The sequence below is a fragment of the Hyperolius riggenbachi genome, chromosome 6 (assembly GCF_040937935.1).
Source record: "Hyperolius riggenbachi isolate aHypRig1 chromosome 6, aHypRig1.pri, whole genome shotgun sequence".
In the NCBI taxonomy this organism is placed as follows: Eukaryota; Metazoa; Chordata; class Amphibia; order Anura; family Hyperoliidae; genus Hyperolius; species Hyperolius riggenbachi.
In genome coordinates this window covers 217,398,878-217,414,412 of record NC_090651.1, presented here as the reverse complement: position 1 = coordinate 217,414,412, position 15,535 = coordinate 217,398,878, and the positions used below count along the sequence as shown (strand labels likewise).

At 44.8% G+C, this 15,535-nt stretch overlaps 1 protein-coding gene and 1 long non-coding RNA gene across 3 annotated transcripts in view; one reads left to right on the top strand and one right to left on the bottom strand.

Moving 5' to 3' along the window:
- The window catches only part of NTM (neurotrimin), a 1,373,850-nt gene that overhangs the window by 94,063 nt on the left and 1,264,252 nt on the right, over window positions 1–15,535 (bottom strand). The gene's annotated exons all lie outside the window — the stretch shown is intronic.
- LOC137521313 (uncharacterized) overlaps window positions 1–15,535 on the top strand; it is an 80,516-nt gene that overhangs the window by 49,668 nt on the left and 15,313 nt on the right. The gene's annotated exons all lie outside the window — the stretch shown is intronic.

The window sequence follows — 15,535 nt, the reverse complement described above, 5'->3', positions numbered from 1 at the left end:
TCACAGAACAGGTATACAGTGGCAGGATCACTGAACAGGTATGCAGTGGCAGGATCACAGTACAGGTATGCAGTGGGCTGAGGGCTCACTGAACAGAACAGGTATGCTGTGGCAGGATCACTGAACAGCTATGCAGTGGCAGGATCACAGTACAGGTATGCAGTGGGCTGAGGGCTCACTGAACAGAACAGGTATGCTGTGGCAGGATCACTGAACAGGTATGCAGTGGCAGGATCACAGTACAGGTATGCAGTGGGCTGAGAGCTCACTGAACAGAACAGGTATGCTGTGGCAGGATCACTGAACAGGTATGCAGTGGCAGGATCACAGTACAGGTATGCAGTGGGCTGAGGGCTCACTGAACAGAACAGGTATGCTGTGGCAGGATCACTGAACAGCTATGCAGTGGCAGGATCACAGTACAGGTATGCAGTGGGCTGAGGGCTCACTGAACAGAACAGGTATGCTGTGGCAGGATCACTGAACAGCTATGCAGTGGCAGGATCACAGTACAGGTATGCAGTGGGCTGAGGGCTCACTGAACAGAACAGGTATGCTGTGGCAGGATCACTGAACAGGTATGCAGTGGCAGGATCACAGTACAGGTATGCAGTGGGCTGAGAGCTCACTGAACAGAACAGGTATGCTGTGGCAGGATCACTGAACAGGTATGCAGTGGCAGGATCACAGTACAGGTATGCAGTGGGCTGAGGGCTCACTGAACAGAACAGGTATGCTGTGGCAGGATCACTGAACAGCTATGCAGTGGCAGGATCACAGTACAGGTATGCAGTGGGCTGAGGGCTCACTGAACAGAACAGGTATGCTGTGGCAGGATCACTGAACAGGTATGCAGTGGCAGGATCACAGTACAGGTATGCAGTGGGCTGAGGGCTCACTGAACAGAACAGGTATGCTGTGGCAGGATCACTGAACAGGTATGCAGTGGCAGTATCACAGTACAGGTATGCAGTGGGCTGAGGGCTCACTGAACAGAACAGGTATGCTGTGGCAGGATCACTGAACAGGTATGCAGTGGCAGGATCACAGTACAGGTATGCAGTGGGCTGAGGGCTCACTGAACAGAACAGGTATGCTGTGGCAGGATCACTGAACAGCTATGCAGTGGCAGGATCACAGTACAGGTATGCAGTGGGCTGAGGGCTCACTGAACAGAACAGGTATGCTGTGGCAGGATCACTGAACAGGTATGCAGTGGCAGGATCACAGTACAGGTATGCAGTGGGCTGAGGGCTCACTGAACAGAACAGGTATGCTGTGGCAGGATCACTGAACAGGTATGCAGTGGCAGGATCACAGTACAGGTATGCAGTGGGCTGAGAGCTCACTGAACAGAACAGGTATGCTGTGGCAGGATCACTGAACAGGTATGCAGTGGCAGGATCACAGTACAGGTATGCAGTGGGCTGAGGGCTCACTGAACAGAACAGGTATGCTGTGGCAGGATCACTGAACAGCTATGCAGTGGCAGGATCACAGTACAGGTATGCAGTGGGCTGAGGGCTCACTGAACAGAACAGGTATGCTGTGGCAGGATCACTGAACAGCTATGCAGTGGCAGGATCACAGTACAGGTATGCAGTGGGCTGAGGGCTCACTGAACAGAACAGGTATGCAGCCAGGAAGAAGTTAAGCCTAACTAATCTTTCCCTGAGGGCTTGTTTCCACTGTTGCGACGCGATTTCGGCCGCATTCCGACGCTTGTAAAAAATGACCGGTTTGAATGACAAGTCATTCGGAAAAATGTGTACGTACCTTTACAGTTATTCTGTTCTTTGTCCAACAGACAATCTTGGTATTGTTTTTCTTCTGGGCAGATAGGGCTTTATTCTAATGTTAAAGAGAACCCGAGGTGGAATTTAATAATGTTAGTAGGGCACAGAGGCTGGTTGTGCATACTATCACCAGCCTCTGTTGCCGTATAATGTGCCAGCCCCCCCCCCCCCCCCCTGCGCTCTGCTGTCCCCTGTAATAAAAACTGCCGTGCTAGCAACATGCACCTTGTTTACCTTTGTGGTGCCATTCAGCGCAGCTCCCCCGCCTCCTCTATATCGGTGCTCCCCACCCGCGTCCCTTCTCTCCAATCAGCAGGCTGGTGATAGTATGCACAACCAGCCTCTGTGCCCTACTAACATTATTAAATCCCACCTCTGGTTCTCTTTTAATAGTTAATTTCACACACAAAAAACAAAACAATAAATGCATAAAAGCAAAAAACACTTTTTTTTCACTTTGACGCAACAAAAATCATTTTAAATGGGGAGTGAACATATATTTTTTCCTATTCTTTCATTGTCGATTGAATGTAGAGACACCACATTTGTGCATTTAATTCCAATTTGCTATCGGCTGTCACAGGAAAAATTGTATGTACAGCAAAGCCCCGTTATCTGGATCTCCGGCAACCGGAACTCTAAACTAACAGACACGCCTGAGGTGGTGACAGGGAAAGGGTTTTTGGAGGGTTTATAGGGTAGAAACTACTTACCGAGTCTCCAGACGCCGTCTACTACCCATCCTGCAGTTCCCTTCGGCTTTCCTGTGTCCATGCACAGCTCCTGGCGTATTACTTGACCCGATGCCGCTAGGAATTACAGGGTAGAAGACGGCACGTGGAGGCTCATTAAGCATTTTCTGCTGCACAGGAGAGTGTGTGAGTGTGTGTGTGCTCAAGCAACCAGCAAGCACTTGTATCCAGCATCAGACAGTCTCCGCCTGTGCCAGATACAGGAGACTTTGCTGTATTTGGGTTTTGGAAGACTTAGGCCTCGTTCACGGCAGTGAGGCACGCACAAACATCATAAGTGCATAGACTGCACTGTCTGATGTTCACATTACATGCATTGCAGACCAGTGCGGTCCACAAATGCATGTTGCATGCATATGTTAACCAAGCGCGTGACTGGCCCATTCACTACAGTGAATGGGTAAGCCACGCAACACATACAATTGCAGACTGCGTGCGATGACACGCGTTGCGTTCTGATCACACGGTCTTCTGTGGGTTGTTATGTGAACGAGGCCCAAGAATGTGAAGCAAGTTTTTTGCACTATACTGTACTAAGTGTCTGCTCGGTATGTTACCTGCATCCAACTAAGAGTCCGCCATGTTGCTTCCAATCCTCTGCTGTCATGCGTGACATATGCTGCCAGGTCACTCAGTGAGATGACAGCTGGATGGAGGACAGAGCTGATGCCGATCGTGGCTGGAGGAGGCGCCAATACAGATGGCTGCAGGAGGAGGAAGCGAGGATGCCGATAGTAGCTAAAGGAGGCGCCGGGGCAGATGGCCGCAGGAGTAGGAAGTGATGATGCCGATCGTGGCTGGAGGATGCACCGGGGCAGATGACCGCAGCAAGAGGAAGTGATGATGCCGATCGTGGCTAGATGGGCACCAGGGGAGATGGCCGCAGCAGGAGGAAGCGATGATGCCGATCGTGGCTGAAGGAGGAGCCGGGCAGATGGCCGTAGGAGGAGGAAGCAATGATGATCATGGCTGGAGGAGGCACCGGGGCAGATGACCGCAGCAAGAGGAAGTGATGATGCCAATCGTGGCTGGAGGAGGCACCAGGGCAGATGGCCTCAGGAGGAGAAAGCACTGATGTGGATTGTGGCTGGTATACTGTAGATGGGCGCAGGAGATGGAGGAAGGGCTGATGCCGGTTGTGGCTGGTGGATGCGTGCGTGTAGATGGTCTGGACGTGCAGGTGTAGATGGTTGCAGGAGACGGAAGAAATGCTGGTACGTGGTGCCGATCCAGCCACTGGAGAGGGAGGATTCGCCGGGTGCCAATCGTGGCTGAAGACCTGTTTTTGTGTGCGACCTGGTTTGTAAATGCTTCTGCTGCACTCTGCGATCTGTACTTGTAAATACTGTACATTCGGACTATAAGACGCACTGACTTTTCCCCCCTACTTTTGGAAAAATACGGTACTACCCAAATACTGTGAATAATAAAGCTAAACTATATATGCTATACTATACACTACCTAACCACATATAACACTACACCATACACCATGTCACACTACACCATATACTTACTCTATACCTATAAACTAGATATACAGAGTACTATATACTACGTATAATCCCGCTACACTATATACCAACCATATATATATATATATATATATATATATATATATATATATATATATATATATATATACACACACACAAAATATTACTGTATATACTGTCTACTATGTACAATTACGCTATATAGAGTACTGTGCATAAGTTTTAGGCAGGTGTGAAAAATTGCCGTAAACAAAGAATTATTTTAGAAATATAAATACCAATAATTATGGTTTATTGTTAGCAATTAACAAAATGCAAAGTAAGCAAACAAAAGTAAAATCTAAATCAAATCAATACTGCATCAGCAAGGTGAAGAGTTGCAGCCAAAAAGCCATAGCTCCAACCTGAAAACAAGGTCAAGCAACTCAAGTATGCACCAAAACCTAGGAACTGGGGAGCAGAAAAATGGCAGCAGGTGCTCTGGACTGATGAGTTAAAATTTGAAATATTTGGCTGTAGCAGAAGGCAGTTTGTGCGTTGAAGGGCTGGAGACCGGCAAAATAATAAGTGTCTACACGCAACAGTGAAGCATGGTGGAGGTTCGTTGAACATTTGGGGCTGCATTTCTGAAAATTTAGTTGGAGATTTGGTCAGGATTAATGGTGTTCTCAATGCTGAGAAATACAGACAGATCATTATCCATCATCAGGGAAGCATACGATTGGCCCCAAATATATTCTGCAGCAGGACAACGACCCCAAACATACAGCTAAAGTCATTAAATTTATCTTCAGCGTAAAGAAGTCCTGGAAGTAATGGTATGGCCCCCACAGAGCCCTTATTTCAACATCATCAAGTGTGTCTGGAATGATGAAGAGACAGAATGATGAAGAGACAGAATGATATACGGAAGCTTACATCTATAGAATGTCTGTGGTTAATTCTCCAAGATAGGGATGATCACCTGATGCAATCACGAGTAATTACTTATTCAAATAACGCAGGTGTGTGGTGTGGATAGGAGGGGGTATTTACCCATAATTACGCCGTCCGCCCTGCATCCCTTCAGCTTGCACGCGTCCTATTGGTCGCATTGCAAGCCTCACTCCGTTGCACTTCCTCCTTCCAGCTTGAAGGAGGAAGTGCGGCAGTTTGAGGTTTGCAACGCTGCAAAGGGTGGTCACACCAAATATTGATTTAGATTTCTCTTTTTGTTCATTCACTGCATTTTGTTGATTGATAAAATAATTAACTCTTCCATATTTGAACGCATTCTTTGTTTACAGCATTTTTTACACCTGCCTAAAACTTTTACAGGTATTGTATTAACTACGTACCTATATACTATATATACGCTATACTATATATGTCAAATACCATATATAATCACATTACACTATTTACTAAAAATATACCTATTGTAAGGAACATCCCTTTCGAACGTTCTCATGGCAAGTCCATGTCCAAGTCAATGACCAAGCTTCCGGGTCGAGCCGGCGTGATGTCTCTAGGAGTCTGGATGTCTCCAGACACTTGTGCACAGCCCACAGTAGCTATAGACAGGGACACACAGCTCTTCCCCGTCTTATTACCTTAGGCCTAGTGGCAAAAAATGGGTACTGCAGGTACAATAGGCTCTTTGGATTTGTTCCCCATGATGCTCCTAGTCTATTTAAGCCTACTCTCCTCATTGCAATTTGCCTGTGATAGTGGTAGCTGCCTTGTGCTACTCCGCTGGGTGTGATATTATTCATGGATTACTGTGTACGACCTTGCTTTGCCTCTTGACCCTGTAATTGGATTACTGCCTGGACAGAATTTTAGAACGGTCTTTGACCTGATATTGCCTTATGGTGGGAATACACGGGTCGATCCGGCGGCCGATTAGCCGCTGGATCGACCCCAGCCGCGTCCCAGCTCATCCGCGCGGATCGATTACCGCTTGGGGATCGAGCGGGCGGGGGTCGAGTGGCTTGATCGGGCCAGCAGAACATTATCAGCTGGCCGGATCAGCTGGTCGATACACGGTACAGAAACGTACTGTGTATCCCCAGTATTATACTCCGGTGCCATATTATTTTGATAATAAAATTTTTTAAATGGATTGGCTCACATTTTGTAATTCTGTGGCGTGCTATTCTGATCACCTGCTGCTGACCTGGACTGTCTGATTTTTCCCACCTGTATCTGTCTAGTGTGGTTCTGTTGGTTCCACTGTCTTACGGCCTTCAGTTCATACACCTTGTGTATATTAAGGCCTGGGTGTAACCAGATGTTGGGACAATGCCCTCGTCGTCCTTCAGCTGACCAGGGACACACCACACAAGGTGAAGACTGTGGAGGAGATTGTGGCGTAGGAAGTGATATAAGGCAGTGGATCCCGCAGGCCCACACATATTATATTATTATTATTATTTATTGTATTTATAAAGCACCAACATATTACGCAGCGCTGGACAATAAATATATACAATGATACAAGGATGACATACATAGGGTTATACACATAGAACAAAGTTATACATGCAAATTGTACAAAATACATGATCATGCAATATGGGCTGGTTAGGTAGGCCCCGTAATACAAGTACAGGCTGTCATAGGACAGGAGCACCTGATTCTGTAGATTACACTAGGGAGTGGAGGACCCTGCCAGAGGCTTACAATCTAAAGGGAGGGGTGGAAACACTAGGTGGGGCTGTTAAATATTCCTTAGAGAGTTACTGTGTGGTAGGAGGTGGGTAGGCCATCATAAAGAGGTGGGTTTTGAGGGCTTGCTTGAATGTGTTGAAAGAGGGAGCAAGTCTGATGGGTGGTGGAAGGGCATTCCAGAGGATGGGGGCACCTCTTGAGAAATCCTGCAGGCGGGCATGGGAGTGTAAAATGCGTAGGGTGGTGAGGCGAAGGTCGTTGGAGGAACGGAGGGGGCCACCTGGTGTATACCTGTGAACAAGCTCCGAGATGTAGGTAGGGCAGGTTTTGTGCACAGATTTATACGCCAGGCATAGAATCTTGAAACTTATCCTGAAACGGATAGGGAGCCAGTGCAGGGATTCACAAAGTGGAGATGTGGATGCAGAGCGGTGCGAAGAATGGATGAGTCTTGCAGCTGCGTTCATCACTGATTGAAGGGGGGCAGTGCGTTTCAGGGGGAGGCCAGAAAGGAGGGAGTTACAGTAATCAAGGCGGGAGATGATGAGGGCATGGATGAGCAGTTTGGTCATGTCCGGGGTTAAGAAGGGGCGGATCTTGGAGATATTACGGAGGTGGAAATTGCAGGCTCTGGTGATGTTTTGGATGTGTGGGATGAAGGAGAGGTCAGAGTCCAAGGTGACACCCAGACAGCGGGCCTGGGAGGTAGGGAGAATGGTTGTGTTGTCGATTGTGAGGTGGAAATCTGGGAGGGGTGCAGCAGCATGGGGTGGAAAGATCAGGAGCTCAGTTTTGTCTAGGTTAAGCTTTGGGAACCTAGCTGACATCCAGGAGGAAATTGCTGAGAGACACGAGGAGACCTTGTTTATGGTGGTGGATAAGAGATCGGGGGTATGGAGGTAAATCTGAGTGTCATCTGCATAAAGGTGGTAATTGAAGCCCAGGGAGGAAATAGGCATGCCAATTGAGGAAGTGTATATGGAGAAAGGAAGGGAGCCTAGAACAGAGCCCTGGGGGACCCCAACTGAGAGGGGGGCAGGGGTTGAGGAGCCATTGAAGGAAGTGGTGAAGGAGCTATTGGATAGGTAGGAGGAGATCCAGGCCAAGGCAAGACCATGGATGCCCATGGACTGTAGCGATTGGAGGAGGAGGGAGTGGTCAACAGTGTCAAATGCTGCAGAGAGGTCAAGGAGGAGCAGGATGGAATAACTGCCTTTGGCCCTGGCATGGGTAAGGTCGTTGACCACCTTGGCGAGGGCTGTTTCAGTTGAGTATACTACGGTATATGTACGCTATACTATAGGCTACATAAGTACGATGTATACCCACGTTACAGTAGATACTAAATATATACCGAACGTTATATACAATATGTACGCTATAGTATATGCTACCTAAATACTAATCACGCTACACTATATATAATCACCCTACAGTATATACTAACTATATACTATATGTAGCGTGTTTTTAAGACTATAAGACACAACTAGGTTTAGAGGGAAAAAGCCAGGGAAAATAAAAATCCTAAACCTGGTGTGTCTATGGTCCAGGGGCATCTTGTAGATGTTCTCTTCCCAATTATTGTGTCTTCCCCTTTCTGTCCCCCTTGGTGTCCTCCTCCTGTCCCCCTCCTGTTCCTGGTGTCCTGCACTCCCCCTGTGTAATGGATGAGGTGAGTGGAACCTGCGGCTGCTGCCGCTACTTATGTTTACAGAGGGGGATCGGAGCAGGATATTGGGGACTCGTAGGAATACACCAGGGGCACAGAGGGGGGCAGCAGCTGATTGCCACAGGCTCCCAGGATGAGGTAAGCGATACCTGCGCCTTCTACCACGAATTACTTACACAGGGCAGTGCAGGAGGACACCAGGGACAGTACAGGGAGTCTACGACATTACAGCGGGTTGGAGGTTCATATCTGTGGGCGATCATAAGTTGGGGACTGCCTGTATTTGGAGTATAGGACGCAGGGACATTTTCTCCCCACTTTTTGGGGAGAAAAAGTACGTATTATAGTCCGAAACATATGGTAATCAAGCTACACTATATACTAACTACATAATATATATAATCATGCTATACTATAAACAAATGATACACCTACAGGATCTTCTAAAAAAATTAGCATATTGTGATAAAGTTCATTATTTTCTGTAATGTACTCATAAACATTAGACTTTCATATATTTTAGAATCAAATACACACAACTGAAGTAGTTCAAGCCTTTTATTGTTTTAAAATTGATGATTTTGGCATACAGCTCATGAAAATCCAAATTTCCTATCTCAAAAAATTAGCATATTTCATCCAACCAATAAAAGAAAAGTGTTTTTAAAACAAAAAAAGTCAACCTTCAAATAATTATGTTCAGTTATGCACTCAATACTTGGTCGGGAATCCTTTTGCAGAAATGACTGCTTCAATGCGGCGTGGCATGGAGGCAATCAGCCTGTGGCACTGCTCAGGTGTTATGGAGGCCCAGGATGCTTCGATAGCGGCCTTAAGCTCATCCAGAGTGTTGGGTCTTGCGTCTCTCAACTTCCTCTTCACAATATCCCACAGATTCTCTATGGGGTTCAGGTCAGGATAGTTGGCAGGCCAATTGAGCACATTAATACCATGGTCAGTAAACCATTTACCAGTGGTTTTGGCACTGTGAGCAGGTGCCAAGTCGCGCTGAAAAATGAAATCATCTCCATAAAGCTTTTCAGCAGATGGAAGCATGAACCCACTTTTAAACCAGAAACAGCGGCAGAAGCGCCTGACCTGGGCTACAGAGAAGCAGCACTGGACTGTTGCTCAGTGGTCCAAAGTACTTTTCTCGGATGAAAGCAACTTTTACATGTGTTTCGGAAATCAAGGTGCCAGAGTCTGGAGGAAGACTGGGGAGAGGGAAATGCCAAAATGCATGAAGTCCAGTGTCAAGTACCCACAGTTAGTGATGGTCTGGGGTGCCAGGTCAGCTGCTGGTGTTTGTCCACTGTGTTTTATCAAGGGCAGGGTCAATGCAGCTAGCTATCAGGAGATTTTGGAGCACTTCATACTTCCATCTGCTGAAAAACTTTATGGAGATGCATGACCTGGCACCTGCCCACAGTGCCAAAACCACTGGTAAATGGTTTACTGACCATGGTATAACTGTGCTCAATTGACCTGCCAACTCTCCTGACCTGAACCCCATAGAGAATCTGTGGCATATTGTGAAGAGAAAGTTGAGAGACGCAAGACCCAACACTCTGGATGAGCTTAAGGCCGCTATCGAAGCATCCTGGGCCTCCATAACACCTGAGCAGTGCCACAGGCTGATTGCCTCCATGCCACGCCGCATTGAAGAAGTCATTTCTGCAAAAGGATTCCCGGCCAAGTATTGAGTGCATAACTGAACATAATTATTTGGAGGTTGACTTTTTGTTTTAAAAACACTTTTCTTTTATTGGTCGGATGAAATATGCTAATTTTTTGAGATAGGAAATTTAGGTTTTCATGAGCTGTATGCCAAAATCATCAATATTAAAACAATAAAAGGCTTGAACTACTTCAGTTGTGTGTATTTGAATCTAAAATATATGAAAGTGTAATGTTTATCAGTACATTACAGAAAATAATGAACTTTATCACAATATGCTAATTTTTTGAGAAGATCCTGTATATACTCCATAATAACACTACACCTATACACACAAAAGAGTACAATTCAAATCTACACAACACTATGCTAAACTGCACTATACTGTTATACACTATACTATAAGACACTATACTATACTACACTACACTATACCTACAACAGTTTTTAGTTTATTTTAAATAAATTATGCTGTTCTTTTTTGTTTATTTTTTACAAACTACTCTGTAGTTACAATCTGCTCTCTCCGTACAGAGAACAGATCATAACCAGCTTGCAGCTCTCCTCCTTTGTTTATGATTGCAGTGATCATGTGACTTGCAGAGCGCCGCTTGGCTGCTCTGCTATTAGCTACGGAACCGGCTACAGTTTAGTGGTGGGTCCCGTAGTATTTTACCTGCAGGAGGGGCACACAGATGCACTGGCCAGGCATCTCTCTGTTATAATCGCATGATCACTGTGATTGTCAGTTCTGCTACTATGATCATTGCAATCATGCGACTTGCAGAGTGGCGATTGGCTGCTCTGCTACGTCCCACGGAACCCGACTACAGTGTACTACAGGGTCCAGAGGGAAACCAGCAACGGGGACAGGCGCTGAGAACTGACAGCCGAGCGCTGTTTATTAAAGGTGATTGATAGTAAAGTGGTTAATACACAGTAGAGTCTCCGTTATCAGGCACAGATAGGGATAGGCTGATGGTGGATAAGTGTGTATGCTTGTTCAGGGTCTATGGCTGAAAGTATAAGAGACAGAGAATCAGGAGGACTGCCAGGCAATTTGTATTGTTTAAAAGGAAATAAATGTCAGATTTCATATCCCTCTGACTTCAAGTTCCCTTTAAAGTGAAACTCCAGAAATAAAAACTTTGCGGTCTATGTCCTTAATTAAAGGATGCTCCTTGGCTTCCTGATAACGTCAATCATCTGCACAGATAGTGGAAATCAGACAACACTAAAAAACAAAACAACCTTACACTAATTCTAGAGCTTCAGCACCCCAATAAAAATTGGTTGTACAGTGATGTGAAAAACTATTTGCCCCCTTCCTGATTTCTTATTCTTTTGCATGTTTGTCACACTTAAATGTTTCTGCTCATCAAAAACTGTTAACTATTAGTCAAAGATAGCATAATTGAACACAAAATGCAGTTTTAACCAGTTCGGCCTATCTGGACGAGCTTCCTCGTCCAGATAGGCACTGCTGCTGCCGCCGGCTCGTGCGCGCGATCGGGCGCGCCCCCGCGCGCGCTCCCGCTGCCCGCCGCTAGCCCCCCGATCAGTGAATGGGAATATAATTCCCATTCACCGATCTAACTTCCCCGCAGAAATACCGACGCTTTCTCTCCAGAGAGCGCGGTATTTCTGCCCCCAGGAAACAACTCCTCAGCATTTTAGTTCCTAGATGCGAGCTGGATATTATTTTACATTTAAAATTAGCAGTTTCCCTCCCACACCAAAAATTGCCCACATACACTTTTTTTATTAAAAAAAAAAAAAAAACAATTAAAAAAAAAAACAAAAACAACATAAACAGTTACCCAAGGGTCTGAACTTTTTAAATATGCATGTCAAGAGAATATGTTATTATATTATTTAAAATTATAAGCTTATAAATAGTGATGGACGCAAATTGAAAAAATGCACCTTTATTTCTAAATGAAATATCGGCACCATAAATTGTGATAGGGACATCGTTTAAACGGTGTAATAACCGGGACAGATGGGAAAATAAAATACATGCGTTTTAATTACGATAGCATATATTAATTTCAAACTATAATGGCCAAAAACTGAGAAATAATGAATTTTTTCAGTTTTTTTCTTATTCTTCCTGCTAAAATGCATTTACAGTAAAGTGGCTCTTAGCAAAATGTATCACCCACAGAAAGCCTAATTGGTGGCGGAAAAAACAAGATATAGATCAATTCATTGTGATAAGTAGCAATAAAGTTCTAGGCGAATGAATGGGAGGTGAACGTTGCTCGGATGCATGAGATTTTCGGCACTGCGGCGCTGAACCGGTTAAATGATGGTTTTTATTATTTAGTGAGGAAAAAAAAACCCAAAACCTACATGGCCCTGTGTGAAAAAGAAATTGCCCCCTGAACCTAATAACTGGTTGGGCCACCCTTAGCAGCGATAACTGCAATCAAGCGTTTGCAATAACTTGTGTAGCACTCACCCCCTAAGGAGCGGCTGAAGATAGATTTGGGTTCCCTACCATACCAGCTGCAACTCACTTCAGAAACTGGACCCGACAATAAATATAGTAAAACCACTAACAGTGTGGCTTTAATAATAACATATGAAGCCTTGTTAGAGCGGAATTTAGATAAACAGCAAACACATAAACATCAAACATGCAATAATAAACTGAGTGTGGGATAAGTCTGTCTATCACTTTAAGTCCCTGTCTATCCACTGGCCAGTGGCTATATAAGTTATATGATGGCCGGCGTTGGGGCCCTTTGAGAGCGCTCTGTCCCTTTAAAGAGGGCACTTGTAATCCACAGGGAATGAAGGCAAACTATATAAAACGTATTCGAAAGAGAGGATTAAAAAAAGGGGTTTCTCAATCCTGAGAGTCAGCAATAAATCCAGGAAAAGAAAAGGGATCTCTGTGATGGCTCCTATAGAAACTGTAATCAATTCTCTGCTTTCAGTCAGAAATAAACATGGCCGTGAGGCCTCTCACCAAACCACTGCTGTCCACAGTCTCAGATGAACCTGGGTCAGAATGCAGGCAGGTGGTCCACAAGTTCCACTGTCCAGATGGATGTTCTCCTTCCCTCTCAGATGATGGAGGTATTCTTACCCACCCGCAGCAATGTTTTTGTCCTGTGCCAACAGTCTGGCTGGAGGGGTTCAGTTCTGTGTCCTTCCCACACCACTCTCTTCCCTCTCCACACCCTGTTCCCTGTTCTCACTCCTCCCCCGGGAACCAAAAATCAGCTCTAAAAGTTCCACTCTGTTTAGGGGCAGGCACTGCATTTTGGAAAACAATGAATCAGCACCACCTAGGGGCTACACTTGCAACAAGTATTTTACAGCGCTCTGGAGGAATTTTGGCCCACTCATCTTTGCAGAATTGTTGTAATTCAGCTTTATTTGAGGGTTTTCTAGCATGAACCGCCTTTTTAAGGTCATGCCACAATATCTCAATAGGATTCAGGTCAGGACTTTGACTAGGCCACTCCAAAGTCTTCATTTTGTTTTTCTTCAGCCATTCAGAGGTGGATTTGCTGGTGTGTTTTGGGTCATTGTCCTGCTGCAGCACCCAAGATCGTTTCAGCTTGAGTTGACGAACAGATGGCCGGACATTCTCCTTCAGGATTTTTTGGCAGACAGTAGAATTCATGGTTCCATCTATCACAGCAAGCCTTCCAGGTCCTGAAGCAGCAAAACAACCACAGACCATCACACTACCACCACCACCATATTTTACTGTTGGTATGATGTTCTTTTGCTGAAATGCTTTGTTACTTCTACGCCAGATGTAATGGGACACGCACCTTCCAAAAAGTTCAACTTTTGTCTCGTCGGTCCACGAGGTATTTTCCCAAAAGTCTTGGCAATCATTGAGATGTTTTTTAGCAAAATTGAGACGAGCCTTAATGTTCTTTTTGCTTAAAAGTGGTTTGCGCCTCGGATATCTGCCATGCAGGCCGTTTTTGCCCAGTCTCTTTCTTATGGTAGAGTCGTGAACACTGACCTTAATTGAGGCAAGTGAGGCCTGCAGTTCTTTAGATGTTGTCCTGGGGTCTTTTGTGGCCTCTCGGATGAGTTTTCTCTGCGCTCTTGGGGTAATTTTGGTCGGGCAGCCACTCCTGGGAAGGTTCATCACTGTTCCATGTTTTTGCCATTTGCGGATAATTGCTCTCACTGTGGTTCGCTGGAGTCCCAAAGCTTTAGAAATGGCTTTATAACCTTTACCAGACTAATAGATCTCAATTACTTTTGTTCTTATTTGTTCCTGAATTTCTTTGGATCTTGGCATAATGTCTAGCTTTTGAGGTGCTTTTGGTCTACTTCTCTGGGTCAGATAGCTCCTATTTAAGTGATTTCTTGATTGAAACAGTTGTGGCAGTAATTAGGCCTGGGGGTGACGACAGAAATTGAACTCAGGTGTGATAAACCACAGTTAAGTTATTTTTTAACAAGGGGGGCAATCACTTTTTCACACAGGGCCATGTAGATTTGGAGTTTTTTTTTTCTCACAAAATAAAAAAACCTTCATTTAAAACTGCATTTTGTGTTCAATTATGTTAACTTTGACTAATAGTTAACGGTTTTTGATGAGTAGAAACATTTAAGTGTGACAAACATGCAAAAGAATAAGAAATCAGGAAGGGGGCAAATAGTTTTTTACATCACTGTATTACTGTTTATTACCACACTGGGAATATTTCACATCTTCTTGAGGTAACCCCAGTCATTCATATAGGCAATGAATAATGATGGGAATCTTCAAGTTGTGAACACAGGTTACAATAAAAAAATCTTGCAAAGGTCATAATTCTTCTTTGCTATGACAAAAACTGACAAAAGGCTTTTGGCTTTAGCTCCACTAACTGGAATAAAGATGTGCAGCCTACAGCCAAATCCAGAGTCAGCAACATAGGAGAGGTTTCCTCAGCTCCTGGTGCATGATTCATATGGCGTTCCTGATATTCACTTCAGTCTTTGGAAGATACAGATCCTGTAATGTCCTGGTGACAGCTCTGCACAGGAGCATTGTTTTGTTCAAGATTGTGAACGCAGTCTGATCTCTTTTGCACGTGACTGAAATACATGACAGGGGGGAAACAAGTTCTGTGTTAACATCCCCAAATCCCTAACATTCTTTAAAGTCCTAAAATTTTTGGTAAGATAGTAAGATATTTGAAACCGTATAGTACATTAACTCTTAGTATCACAGCCTTTGGCTGAGAACCGGTGTCACATATACACAAATGGTACATAAAGGGTAAAATCAATAGAATTCCAATCAAGAAAATAGCAATGTTGAGGTAAAACTTTTTATACAAGAGATTAAAGGACAACTGAAGCAAGAGGGATATGGAGGCTGCCATATTTATTTCCTTTTAAGCAATACCAGTTGCCTGGCTATCCAGCTGATCCTCTGCCTCTAATACTTTTAGCCATAGCCCCTGAACAAGCATGCAGCAGATTAGGGGTTTCTGACATTGTCAGATCTGACTGGATTA